Here is a 15,284-nt window from a genome sequence, read left to right on the forward strand (position 1 = left end):
GAATTGCAGATGAAAAATACCAACACTAGAAAACAAGGATGGACTCAGGAATGATAATAATATAAAACAAAAACAGAACATAACCTATTTTTGTAAGCAGGGAAGCCCACATGGGGCCAGAAAATCTGCTTTGCAGCACAGAAAATATATATATACTCCACTTCCTTCACCCCCCAAGAGAAATCAACTACAGCTGAAGAAGTAATCAGCTTGCTGTTCTTTCACTAAGAGAATTAGCGAGGACTATTTTTTTCACAAATGTTAGCGCAGAGAAAAAATGTGCAGTAAGACAAATGATTCATAAAAAAACAAATACAATGCTTTCTTTCAAACTCTTGGCTTCTGAAATCAGGCTCTATCTGCGTATGCATCCACAATTAGTTGTACAGAAAATAAGAACTGTCAGTTCTTCTAGTGAAAGTGATGTCAGCCTTATTTGCTGTCTGTCACGAAACAGATTGATCAGAAAATAAGGTCACCCAGAACTGAAAACAAGTTTACTTTCTTTTATACTTTGCTGTTGTCTTAGGTGCTGAGCCAAAGTCTGAGTAATATTGGAAAATTGAAGCATTTTCATTTAAAGAACAAAGATCTAAAGTTTAGGAAGCTTCAGAGAAAGGAAGGAGCTTTGGAACAAGTTGCATAGCACAGAAAGTTTAACTACAGCTATGGACAAGCTTGTGACTCCTGAAGTCTATATAAACAAAGAAATGCGGAAATCTTTCTGGAAATATCAGAAAATATTAATAGGGTAACACAGTCAACTTACTGTTTGGCAATAAAACTTGTTAGTGGCTTATAACACTTGTAATTTGTAAATTCTACACTTTTTAAGCATATGAGACTTAAGGGCAAAAACTTATTCTCTAACAGACACTGCAGACATTTTATCTTCAGCTGTGCATCAGCTTCCATTCCATGCACGCAAACTCATTTCCTGTAGCAGGGACAGAAATGAAAAAGTGAGAAGAATATATCTTCATTTCTTAAACCTGAAAAAACTTTGTTTTTGTTTTTGTTCTTTTTCCAATTAATAAAATTTTAGCTATAAATGTATCGCTTATAGCATAATAATTGAAATTATAATGTAAAGGACCTGGCAGTTGAGTTCTATTTCTACCTCTTTCTCAGCCTTTTATCATTCTGGGAAATCATTCAATTCTAAATCTCTAAAATGTGAGGCTCGTATTTCTTTCGCCCAGGAACATTCTCCAACAGTGAGCTGGATTACAAGTGGACTATGCAGGATTACAGGTAGATACTTCACAGATGGACTATACTGCTTCTGGTAGACTTGAAGAATGTAAATCTGTAAATCTGTAAAAATTATCACAGTGTATTATACTATAATTTTATTATGTGACCATCTTTTAAAGTGCATTTAAACAATGTTCAGTGCAGTGGAACACACATGCATGACTGGGATTTCTAGTCAGTTTGACAGCATAATTTATAAAAAAGAATAGCAGCAGCTGTGGACCCAATAGTCTTGCTTATATGTATATATCTTCCACTGCTCTAAGCGGTGACGAGGAAAGAAAGAAGAAAAGAAAAAAAAGGAAAAAAAAAGAAAAAAGAAAGAAAAGAAAGAAGGGAATGGAATGGAGGTGACAGGAATGGAAGGGAAGAGAAAAAAGGGAAAAGGAAAGGGAATGGAAAAGGGAAAAGGAAAGGGAAAGGAAAAGGAAGAAAACAAGAGAAAGAGAAAAAGGAAAAAAGTGAGTATCACATTATCTCACCAGTAATAATGAGGGTCAATGAAATCATGATTACGTTAATATCAAGCAAAGGAAAAGACAGAGAGGAGGGCAAAAAACCAATGAAATTCAACAGAACAAGATTTGTGCTGTAGCTATGTAACACCGCAACATAGCACAATACGCTATGGCTACTTTCTCTGAACTCTCTGGTTATTGAATCTTCCATGCAAAGAAATTGTTAACTCAGAACCATGCTGCTTACACCTACATAAAAAGATTTTGCAAAAGTATAAGGTGCGTTGAGAATTATTTATTTTTTCATTTAGTAACAGGAAAGGTCCTTCAGGGCTTTTTATCACACCAACTCTGTATCACTTCTCAAGAGGACACATTCCAGGTCAAATCTGTGTTGCAAAATAAGGAAATTAATCTTGTTAAAGCAGTGAAAATCGAAAGCCACATCAAAAATATTGCTTAGAGTTGTCAAAGGTTCATCACTGGTCTTTGGAATAAGGTAATCTAAAGTCAAATAATTTTCTTGTAGATAAAATCTTCCAATCTGGAAATATATGTATATTTAAAGAATGACTGTAATGAATATACATTCCTAAAGTTTTTTGCAGTGGTCATATCTTCATTCCCACAGAAACTTTAAGCGCTGGTCAAGTGAGCAGGATATTGTTATATTATGAAGAAGACTTTTAAATACACGCGGATTGGTGGGGGTAGGAAGTATCAGAACTTTGAAACCAGTTACAAAAATTATCATGGACAAATCTAGCAAAGTCAAACAAACAACTCAAGAGTTGCAGGGTGATTGATAGGTGTCTGGATCAGAATGAAGCTTGGACTTTAATATCTGCTTTTTCTAGCAGCTCTGCCATGGTTTTGATGCAAGCAATACATCTGATGCTCTTTGAATATTGCATTAAATTTCATGGAAGCCAGAGGACATTTCCTCAGTTCCCCTTACATCTCTCTTGAATTTTTGGTAATGGATTGGATTCCCCACAACAAGAATAGGAGGGAAAAAACTCTCAATCCAGAGAGTTTTGGAATTTCTGTGGGCAGTATTTTAAGCACTTGCTGCACACAGTACTCTGGAGGCCCACTAAGAAAAACAGAAGTCTTCCAAGAACATTAGGCATTGAACAGTTACTGATCCTGAAACATGCAAAGAACAAGATTTAAAGTTTTTTTTTGTTTTTTTTTTTTAAGTTTAACAGTTACCTGGAAGTATGTAATTCTGTGCAATCAAGGCAAAAAGATTTTCTTAGTTGGAAATCTAACATGTTCCTGATATAGTAAAGGTTGTAGGTGATATGTCATCTATAAATTAGCTATTCCTTCCTTAAAAGCTGTGATATTTAATTGTTTTGGAAGACTAAGATTAATTGTGAAGTAATTTTTGACTAAGATCCTTTCCATTTGGCTATGTCAAAATAATATATCAGCCTTGAAATAGTCTAAGACAGTAGCCAAGAAGAGTAGTAGTATTTCTTTGTCATGGATGATAAACAGGGTAGAGATTTTTTTCCTTTAGTATGTCTATTGTTGAACATATTTAGAAATGCAGCTGAATATTAAAGCATCAGTTACTTAGCATGGGGAGATGATATCTGAAAATGTTAAAACAATGGAATCCAGGAAATATCTCATAGTCTTCACATTCCTGATCATTAATTCTATTATCTTTATTTAAAAATAAAGTTAAATTGTGATTTCAACTTTTCAAATTCAATATTGTTTTTCAGATATAATGTGCATAAAATAGAATCTTGAGCCCTCACATTGAAATTTCTATTGTATTTTTCTGAAAGGAAATTTTCAGCTTTAGCCTAAATATCTTACTAAGCAAAAAAGTCTATGTAATAAATGGATGCTTAGATATGCAAAGATCAGTATTTATTAAATAAGCTAAAATAAAATTAAACATGAATTTAGTTTTTACTTCAGCACTGGTTGTAGCGGATTTAAAGTTTTAAATGGCTTTTTAAATTTGAAACAAGCTAGAAAAGTGAAAAAATATGAAAAACCTTGTGAAAGTATTTACTATGTAAATAGCACTGCAGTAAAACTAGATCTGAATTTTAAGCATAGAAGTACACTTATCTACAACTGTCAAACAGCATATCCCATTAATCATTATAAGAAGAACAAGAAACTTTTAAAATGGTATTTTCATACACAAGTTTCATATGGAAATACACAGATGCTGCAGAAGCATAACTATTTTAACTTATTTGCTACTTATGCATAGATAATTATAGGTGATTTCTAAACTTATCAAAAAGTGATTAAGAAAAAGGAAACAGAGAAAAATCAGAACTCTCTCAGGACTCGGTAAAATTTCTGTACAAAGATTTCCATGAATTTTAAGGGTTATCAGAGCAGACATTTGGTGACACAACTGGAAAAGAACGAGCCAGAATCAAAGGGCCATGAGAAACAGAAGGTAGGAGTTTCCAAAAACCTCTCTTTCAGAGGCATAGTATGGCAGCAGAAGTTGTGTATCTTGGGTTTTCTCAAGAAGAAATCAAAAAACAGGAGAACAAAGGGTCAGAGTCATTAAATCCAGAGAAAAGATAGAAAGCTTAGAGTCTACTCAGAATAAGATCATAATTGCTCTCAAGACACGATGCCTGAGCCCAAGCTATGGTAACTATAAGTTACTGACAGTTCCCTTTTTCATCACCATTTTTAAACTGGCTACAGTAGCAGGTCTCACATACTATACTTTCTACTTTCTGTAGAAAGTAGAAGACTCAGCCAGTGCCTCATATACACACTCTAGGGAAGTAAATAGGAATGAAAAACGAGGAGTAAGATGTCCATAACCGACACAAGAAAACAGATACGCAGTGCTCACTGCACCTTTAAATGCAGAATACTCCCTGCTGCAAAAAATCCCATGTAGTGTTTCGGTTCAGAAGCAGTATGTTGCAATTCCTCTTTGATTGGGTTTTTTTTTTTTCCCCTCAATCTAGAATAAAAGTAAATCAACTTGAAAAAGAAAAGCCAAAACTAAAAAAATGGTTTTGCTCTTTATGCATAGCAACAAAACCATGACAAGGAGATTGATGTCTCTATTAAAGAACTAAGTGAGGGAAATCATGTCTCAGTTTTCCTCTGGCTGTGGAAAGCTCTTTTTTTTTTCCCCTGAATACTTCACAGACCAACGTTGGGTCAGAACCAAAATAAATAAATAAATAAATAAATAAATAAAGCCCCTTCTTCTGGCAGTGTAAATTTAAAACCACAAGCAGACAAAGTAATCATTTAGCTTTGAAGACCGTAAAGAAAACAGTAAAATATTCCAGTCAACACCCAGCCTCCCGAAAGACTAGCTTCAATGATCCAAACCCTTCCGTGTGCTTGCCTGACAGCCTCTTTGGGACAAGGCAGAGGATGAAAATGACTTGTGCTTTTCTGTGTTTGATTGTTTGTTTTCAGTAAAGAAGTCTAACTAGCCATCTTTTTTCAAATCACCTGCCACACAGGCAGCTGCGGTATCCATCATAGTGAACGACTGGGAAGATTCTGGGTAACAAGATGAGGATTTTTTAAAATTACTAATAGATATTTGAGGAAAACATCAGGACTGCAGTTTAGATCACTGGTTACAGATATCCTTCCTCTTCTTTACGGCTGCCCGCACTACGTCACGGAAGCTGATATTTCACTTAAAGAAAAACAAGGGAGCTCTCCGGTGAAAACCTTTAACGTTTGCCTCTTACCACTTAAACTCCTCCAAAACAATGGACTTCCACACATTTTGAATCTGAAATGAATCTGTTACTTCTGAAAATAAAAATAAAAATAAAAATAAAAGCAGGAAAGACCTCTATCTGCCACTTTATAAATTGAAACAGTGCTGGGGGTAGTCAGAAGAAGGAAAGCACATATAAAGAAAATATCTGTTTGTTCCTGTTAGCGTAGTCCCTCTACCCCTTGGACTGCAAGAGCCTCAGAGACTGGAGGTCAGTGCAAATAAACAAAGCTGCCCTGCATTCCCCGTTTACAATTTGAGGAACAATAAAACTGTAGGTCTGACTGACGTGTCTAGCAGAGCCCATGTAATTTGGACATGATTGCATAAAGCCTTTTTCCTTTTTGTTTCCTCTCCTCCTTCAAGAATGTCTACCTCATTTATATCCACAAATTAAAGTATAAAAGAAACAAAACCCGCATATCAGAACCATTAAATGATAACACTGATATCTATCAGTCATTAGAAGAGAAGTATAACCTCTAACCCATTCTTCCAGGAAAAATATCTGAATTTTCTCAGGCAGTGAATCCACTTTCCAAATTCTTTATGAACCATAGTCAAAGGCCATATTTTTTAAAAGCAAACTGAACTTTGAATCTGCACTAGACAGAGAATCCATAAGCCAATCTACTATCAAAAAAGAGAACTATGGATAAACAAGTATTGTAATTATCATGTCTCAAGAGGCTTTTTTTTTTTTATTAACACCAATCTCAAAAGACTGGTATTAGATCGTAAATACTCATATGGACTAAACTGAACCTGATCTGAACTATAGGATGTTCTTTACATTTTTTGAGTTCAGGTATATAAAAATATCTTCAGTAGATACTCTCAGCATGTGTATTCATCGTAAAACTACTAAAAGTACACAAATGCGTGAAAGAACAGCTAGAAGAAAATGATCATTCTTCACTAAAATTAAAACCAGAAGTTTCAACTTAATATAACCCTACTTTTTTCACAGGTGAATCTTGCGGAACAATAAATACATTTATGAACAAAAACCTGACATACATTATATGTCTATTTCATTTGAAATATATGAAATAATGTATTGTACAATGTCCTGGTCTGTATAGTTCTTGCATATTGAAACAGTAGAAAGAATTTATGTTAGAAAGCACATAAAAATGTATTCATATCTGTCATGAACTACATCAATGCCTGAGAATGCATTGGAAACTTGAGCCTCCTCTATTTTCTCCACTAATATCAATACCCATTAGCACATTAAGTCAGAGAAGTTATTTTACTATGCAAAAATCAGCTTCTTATGGAGCAGTATTAGGTACACATAAGATTAAATGAAGTTTGTGAATACCAACATAACTTAGAAATAATAAAGGCACTTCCGAATATAATACTACTGCTCTTGTAACTAGATTTAAATTCTGAGTTTTAATTATACTGCTAGTCAACACAATTCACTTCTGTACAGTGGATTGGATGTGATCTACTAGATAAGAATCAGTTCTTAAGGCAATGGAGGACATCATGACTGTAAGCATCTAGTTTTAGGAAATGTTCCCTCTCTCCATCTATAAATACCTACCTATTTATCAAATTTATTATCTATCTTATATAACCGCATAAATAATAACCACAAGGTTTACCCACTGCACTTAGTCGACAACAAATTCAGCTTATAAGAACAGCCTGTAGCAAATATTTTGTTGGCATAATGAAACATTGCGAAGGAACCAGTAACAAATGATGGAAAAAAAGAACAACTTTTCTGGGTTACCGAGCGTTGTCACCAAATTTCTAACTTTAAAAATCGCAAAGAGAGTCTACTACCATTTATTGATCGATTCTTCTGCAATTAAAGTGTATTTGTATATCTATAATTGCAACCTCTATAACAGGTACTAGTTATCTCATTAATGAGGATGATATTAAGCTCCACAGGGTCAATGAGAAGGGGCAGATTCTGCAGAAGAGTAAGTTAGAGTGTAAGCCTAAGTTAGGTGCTTCACCACAATATTTCTACTGCCACCGTAGCTTGACTTTCATTTTAAGACTCAAATCTTACCAGCCAGATCATTCAAGTAAGTATGCATAATTGAGGAGCAATGTGACCCCACCACTGAGTGCTGGTTTCTGTTTTCCAAGACTAGGCGCTGAGAAGGTAAAGGGAACACGGCAACTCTGTGATCCTGTCAACTGAAATGTGCACTAGCAGTTTCCTATCCAGGACAGCTGCAGAAAGTCCCAGTGTCAAGGAACAGAAATTGAGAAATTACTCTGCTTTTTTAGCTTCTGATAGCTGTAATTCCAGAACAGAGAATACAGAGATCCTGAGGCAGTCTCCTTGTTATAGATCTCAGCTACTTTTCTAGCTGCTACAGCAGCAACAGATAGCTTGCTCCGATAGTAGGGTGAGAGATGACTCATACCTCACTGTGCATCAGAAAGTTGCTGCATGTCCAACACTTCTGAAGGCTGAATGATGCACACAGGGTAGTCTGTACCAGAAGGAGAGGCCATAGTGGTGCACAAAGCCATATAGACAGCTTCTGAATGAAAAATTTGGTTTTGCCCAAGTGCAGTGCAGTGTGGATGGAATTCATGTCACCAACGTATTGCAATGTGGGTGCAATAGTGGGAGCCTCTCAGGTCACAAATCTCAAGCCTGGACTTATACACCTTCATTCAGCTACTAAAATCAGGCAATATGAGTCTGTGAGTAGACTCTTAATTCAGCCACTGTAAGTATGTTAAAATTAGAATTCTATGTTGCTCATAGTTTAAAATTCAAAAGGGAATTGACTTCAAAAAGTGTATATACATAAGTAAAGTTACTCTATGCCCAATATTTATTCAAAATCCTTTCCAACCGCAGCTGGGCATGTTGTTTCTAACTCCCAAAGTCCAGTGCAGAACAATGGATACAAAGAACAATTGCCATTGTTAAAGGTAACAGGGGGAGCTTTCATCCAAAGCATACTATATATCCCGCAGATGCTAGTTTAGCTCCCAGTGCTAATAGTGAAAAATAATGAACAAAATGAGTGAATGCTGAAGCATAGATGCGCACAGAAAAGGAATCCAATAGCATCTCCATGACAGCAGGAAACAGCTGATTTTACAAAGAGAACAGGTATGGCATTTATTTTTTTACTTGCACATCTGCCTTCCTTCCCTCTAAACTTTAGGGCTTGTTTTTGACTTCCTTGGGCTGTGCCTTTTCAAGAGGGAGAATGCTGGTCTCAATGGTAGCACAAGCTTAACTTCCTCATACATAAGAAGGGGTCATATAGATAATGACAAAATTCATTAGTGTTGTATAGCGGAGATAAATGCCACTAATGTCTGGTTCAGTCGTATAACTGCGGTGTGATAAGAAGTAACATTATCAATTATGTGTCTACCTATTTAGGGCATTAGGAACAGATTATCAAAAGCATATTACATTAAGTGTCCTGCAGTTCTGAGAAAGTGCTGTGCACATTTAAAGAGTAAGATTGATAAATGGAAGTGATCTATGGTTCCTTATACCTGGCCGTTACTGCATCATAATAGCTAGCATATTCCTAATTTTCTTACTCTCACTTTTATCTTTTCATGTATTTTCCCTAATTTCAAATAGTCTGTATTGTCCTGAAGACTGTCTCTGTTTGTTTGAAAGGGTGTGCAGGTTTTCCAAACTAACCTGTCTCATACGCTAGATTGTGTAAAGAACATTTGCAACTAATTGAAAACACACATACACTTCACAGATGAATGCCTCAGTCATTATCTTTCAATTACAAATCTTGGCTCCCTCTATTTTTTCAGCACCTGATTTTGAAAACATCTTCAAACCCTGGCTGAGAAATTCAATAGCTTGTGTAAGATCTGGAAGGTGAAGGATACTGAGTTTTGCCTCTGCGTCATGTCCTAGTTATGGGAAAACATAAGTGTTACATGTTTGCACTGACTGCAATATGACCAATATTTAAATAGAGCCGACATATCAGCCTCAGGAGAACCAGAGTATGAAAGCAGCAATCAAAAAGACTGCTATAGCTTGTACCAGGGTCTGCTCTGGCCCCAGCAAGAAAAGGAGAGTTTATAAAGGAAATCATAGACCTTTGGCAATTCTGTTCTTAGTTACTGCAGCAAACAGTGCTGACCGAATATTAAGGTATGGCTCACAGAGATTGATCCAGGACTCACTGAAGATGTTTTACACTTGCTTCAGCACAGACTATACTTGATCCACCTCATCAGAAGTGATAATCTTTAGCAACTATCAGGATATACAGATTCCAAACCCTTCAAAATTCTCTTGCTTACATTTTTACTGTTGATACTAAAGTATTATTCTTCAAAAGCAAGTGTTCCTATTTAGGAAATAGCTACGGATAACTAATTGGAAATTTTGTAATGACATTTTTTGAGGAGGGAGAATTTTATTGAAAGTAATATGAATAGATGAGAAAATAGACATATTCATAAATTTATATGTTTTAAACTGGAAGAAAATAAACTCCTTTTATATTATTAATGCATATTACAATGTTATATTATTCATACTTTAACATTTTCAAGTTTATTTGTTTCAAATGAGTTTAAGTTTCAGAATGTATTTTGTTTTAGGAAAAAAATAAGATTTAAGATGTTAAAATTAACTATTATTTGACTAGATCAAATATTTAAAAGATTATCAAGTCATAATTGTGTTCTATGATTATCTCATCCTCATATAATTCAGGAGCACTGTAAGACAGGGAAACAATTTTTTATGGTTAACAGACCAAAATAAAAAAAAAGTGAGTAAATTGTTTAAACATTATTTTTCTATTTGTTACCAAAGATTTTCTTAATTTGTCTATTCAGCTTCATAAGCAAAACAGATAAAATACTGCAACTCATTTTATGCTTTGCGTTATCACTGTCACTAGATTTGGTTTAAAATAAGATCACGTAGGTCAAAACTGATCAGAAAGTAATTTGAACGGTAACTGGAAAAACAGTCTTAATAATCAGAAGACAATATGTTCTTTTTCTCATATTAATTATATCATAATTAATTCTGGAGCTTACAATTATTCTAGAGCCAAGGTAGTTCTGCTCTGATCAATATAATCAATTTATCCAAATTGTCATTGATCCATCTGATCAAAGAAAGGCAGTATATGATGTAACAGCAGAGTACTGTATTTAGTGATTCATATACTCTTTCCATCCTGAGAACACAGAATTCCACAAAAGCAGGGGAAATAGGAGTATTAGCCTTCTGTTCAATTTGATCCAAAAATTATAGACCCCTATACACCATGTCATACTAGTTTTACTATAACTGACGCTCTGCTCTTCTAATGCTTGTCCAGGGTCAGAAGAGAATTTTTCCATTCACTGCTTTCGTTTCAGTAGTTAGTAGTAAAGGTGACCAAGCAAGGAAGGGCTTCAGCATTCTGGTTTGGGGTCCTTACACGGTAGGCAATTGGTCCAGCTATCCTTTTATTCTGGCCCACTGCAAGAAGGCTCATGTTTCCAAATCTAAAAGACGGGAGTAAAACAAAACAAAACAAAACAAAACAACCCGCCTCCTCCCTCCCCCCGCGCCAAACTTGCTAGTTCTTTTCCACGGGAAAGGAGCATAAAGATACGTGGTAACTGTAATCAGAATCCATGTCTCTTCTTCCCTACTGTGGAATCATGTTTTTGTCCTTGCATCCCCTCTGACCTAAAAGGTTTGCAGATTTTTGTGAGTCTGGCAAGCATTTAAGATTTTCCTCATACAAAGGTGTTGCAAACTCTGTCTCATTACAATAATTCATTATGATGTTCTAAAAAGAATTATAACTGTGAGAATTAAAGAACAATGGGTAAACTCTTTAATGCTTTTGTGAAATGTTTCTAGAAACTTTCCTCTGCAGGTTTGGTGGGGATGGTTGTTCTTTTTTTTTCCTTTTGGACTATGATATGAAATTATGTACCTCACAGAATGAACAACAAAAACTGCATGATTTCCAGTCTAATATCTGGTTTTCCATAGCCTAAATCTGGTGTTATCCCCCTCATGAAGCAAACTGATTTGCTTTTTTCTTTCACAGAAAAGGCTTTCTTCACACTGTCTGCCTAGATGTGCTTAGTCTTCCAGTTAGATTACTCCATTTACTTGCTTAAGAGCTATGTACTAGCCATAACTATTCATTCTTCGCTCCCTTCAGGGATATAAAAATAAAGCCACACTTCCCTTTATCAATTTGTTAAAGTACAGGATGACTCAGTTGCACCACTATAAAGCTTATCTATCTGGAAGCTTTAGTATATTGCAGTACACAAAAGTTGTACAACTGAACAGCATATTCAGTAGCAGCGCGCACTGTGGCTATGATATAATCCCACACTTGCCTCAGAAGCAAAACACTGCCATCAGCACAGTTCAGTCTCAAGCTTCTGTAAACAAATCTGAACCCTCAGTCTATTTTCCTAGCAATAGATTGATGTGAGACACCAAAAAAAAAAAAAAAAAAAAGGAAAAGAAAAGGCTAGCCATTGCCTTTCCAGTCTGTCAGGTCAACGGTCCGCAAGTTAAAAAGCATTCATGCCAAGAATTAGAATAGATTGGAGAGGTATTTCTTTTTCTTTTAGTGTACTTGAAAATTAGGGTCCATGATGGAAATCTACGTATGTGTTGGATTTTCTAGTTTGTTTTGTTTTGCCTTTTTTTTCTTGTAATAAATCTGTCTTTTCAAAATTTTCATACATATAAGCTTCTAAATAATATACCAGAACATCATAAAGGAGATACTGAAATCTATCAAAAGTATAAATGATTTTTAAATATTAAATGCATTTTAGCAACTTCCTAAGTAAATATTTACACAAAATTATTATTTACTATAAATCAAATCTTATGCTCGCACAACATACTTTATTAAAGTGAAGGATAACACAGTGAAATTAAACAAGAAGAAAGCTGTCAGCTAAAATGAGACTGCTTTTCATTAAGTTCAGCTCTGGTTATCATTCTGCTATGCAATAACAGATTTGGGACGTTGCAGGTCAATTTATAACAGGAGAAGTCAGTAAATTGAATCCTGGTTTTTCTTTAATATAATTTACTTATAATATAATTTACTTATAATTTACTTATAATTTATTTATTTAAAAAAAAAAACTGGTATATCTACATAGATAAATTATTTTGAGGAATTTTGATTAAAGGATTAATGATAGTACTCCTAGAAGTAGAATTATATAAAAATTTACTTAAACAGAACATACTTTTCAGATCTTCACCACAAGTTCACCAAAACACTGGCAACCTAATGTGCTCCTTCTTCCATTCTTCCAGAGCTATGATCCTCTTTGCATACTGCAAAAGAGAAATGACAGTACTGTATGTATAAGCACAATCTAGAGGCCTTGTGTGTCATCTTTCCTTGCTTAAATAATATTGAAACAAAGTTAGACATGATTGCTGACCTTTTACATGTAATAGCAACGAATCTTAACTAATAGGATTTCTTATATTTAATTCTAATAACTTCTAGTACTCAATTTAAGCTTGGTAAAATCACATTTTGGTATTAAAAGTGCCTTTCTTTGTGAAAATATTGCATATTCCCCTTTCTGATATGTATCAAACCTTGCCAGTTCATTCTTAATTTGCATAGACCCTATGGAAGTAATGTGACAGATCCAGTTAAAAGCACAAAAGACCTAAATGATTTAGATTTAACAGAAATAAATATCTTTTCTAAGGTACCTAGCAGGCCTAGCAAACCACCAAAGTGTCTAAAAAAATCTCCTTTATTGGCTTGGAATACATACTGCTTAGTGAATGAACAGCACTCTCATTGTATTATATGAAGTAATGTTTAGGCTATAAAGGATTTTTTGTTTGATTTTTTTTAAAGAGTGTATGTGTGTAATTGCGTGCATATGTGAGTGTGTGTGTGCATAGCTTAATTTTAGTATTATCTAACTTGTTCTCATACAAAACTGCATTACTAGACACTAGATGTGATGTCACAAGAGAACAAACTGCCTCTTCTAACTTGTTTTAACCTTGCTACCTTTCACTTGGGAGTCAACAATTTTGTCTAAGCAGCTGTCTCATTAGGCTACAGGCAAATCTAGTACAATCAATATAGACTTTTTTTTTTTCTTTCTTGATAAAAATATGATGTTTGTTGTTTTCAGCAAACACAAAAGTAAAATCGTTAAACTAAAAAGGGAGATGTCCAGCCATTGACTGTGCAACACAAGGTATAGGTAAGCTGATAGCGAATAAAGCAATTTACAGTGAAAGCTTCTCCTTTAGGAATGGAAGTAATCATTGCTTATCCAAGGCTTACATCTCTTTCTGAAAACCATAAAAATATTTTCTTCAAAACTGAGCAGGCAAAAAAATTTATCATTCTATATTTTCTTAAGACTGACTAGAACTTCCACTTAAGAAAAGGGTACCAATTCTGTAGTAAGATTATTATTATTATTATATCACCTTGCAGTTTGTTCCAATGCAATGGCCAAATTGAGTACTAAATTATACTGTGTGCAATCAAGACAATAAATTCTCAAGCCATAAATATTTCTACCTTTTTCTGTCCAAGTTTATCCAGATTTACCATGTTGCTGATTGGAAGGAATCATTCCAAGATTCTGAGTTTCAAAGATGCTATTGTGTGGGGTAATTTCTTGCCTCTGCTACACTACTATCTAGAAGATGTCTATATTGTAACTAGCCTGATTTAAAATTAATTTTCAGCCTTCACTATATTAGTCTCCTCCTGTCATGACTGACCAATGATCTCATCATGATTAATTTGTCACACACCATATATTTATCAAAAAACGGGGAATAGAACAATTTCAAGGACATTTATATATCATTATTTCAATAATGAAAAGAGTCCTCTTCTTTTAAGTCTCAGATATGAAATGAATTAATAAAACTGATGGTAGATGCACTCCAAATATTCACAAAGTTATTATTAGAGTTATTGAAAACCCAACTATGATTTCCTGTCAATAGATGTAAGATAACTGATTTGTTTTTGCTGTGTTCAAGGTTTTACTTGAAAAATTTACTCCTTTTTTAAAAAAACGTAACTCTTTCATACAGTCAGGGTGCCACAGAATATCTGAATGAATGTAACAAATGATAATACAGAATAAGAAAAAATGGAGGAAGAGAGCCAGAGTGTGTAGGATTGATTGGCAGTACAGTTATATGCCTGTGAAACACGGTGATCTTTATTCAAATGGAACAAGGACTATCAGACTTAAGTAAAATAATGTTGATGCCATGGCTTGGCTGTTGTAGGCCATTTGTTGATTCCCAAGGCTGTTGTGGTAGACTTACTAGGATATTAAAATTAATTATACCTCTTTCATGTTTAACTGAGAGAAAGTAAAAGGGGGCAAGAAGTAATGAAAAATATGTTAAAAGAATATAAGTGCAGGAAATAATTATGATCCTGATGTCCATCTTTAAATTGTACAATACAATTTAAGTTAAATGTATTTTATGCATTTTATCATACTCTGAATCTTTCAGGATCCTTCCAGGTGACTTTTTGTACTAAAGATAGCTAGCCAACATTATTTCATATATGTGTGTGCATAGAGACATATACATACACAGTAATACAGTATGCTTTATGAACTTGGGCTGCTGAGCTTGAACATAAACTTTGGTGAATTTAAAAATTAGATTTTCACACTTGCACCTAACCAATTCACTGAACTTGCCAAATAATTAATTCAAATATGAATTAATATGAATTCAGATATTACTTCAAATTTGAACCTTCTTCCTCCATCTTAGATTCGTGTACTTGGCTATAGAAGATATATGATGTGATAAG

General features: G+C 34.4%; 1 protein-coding gene across 3 annotated transcripts in view; it reads left to right on the plus strand.

Annotated features, from left to right (window-relative positions):
• The first annotated feature begins 8,471 nt into the window (after nucleotides 1–8,471).
• LOC104141847 (cadherin-19) overlaps nucleotides 8,472–15,284 on the plus strand; it is a 126,010-nt gene continuing 119,197 nt past the window's right edge. For all 3 annotated transcript variants that reach the window (XM_068932092.1, XM_068932091.1, XM_068932089.1), the window contains exon 1: nucleotides 8,472–8,575. The gene's annotated coding sequence lies outside the window, so the exon portion shown is untranslated. The remainder of the gene's footprint in view (nucleotides 8,576–15,284) is intronic.

This window comes from Struthio camelus, chromosome 2 (genome assembly GCF_040807025.1).
Source record: "Struthio camelus isolate bStrCam1 chromosome 2, bStrCam1.hap1, whole genome shotgun sequence".
Taxonomy (NCBI): domain Eukaryota; kingdom Metazoa; phylum Chordata; class Aves; order Struthioniformes; family Struthionidae; genus Struthio; species Struthio camelus.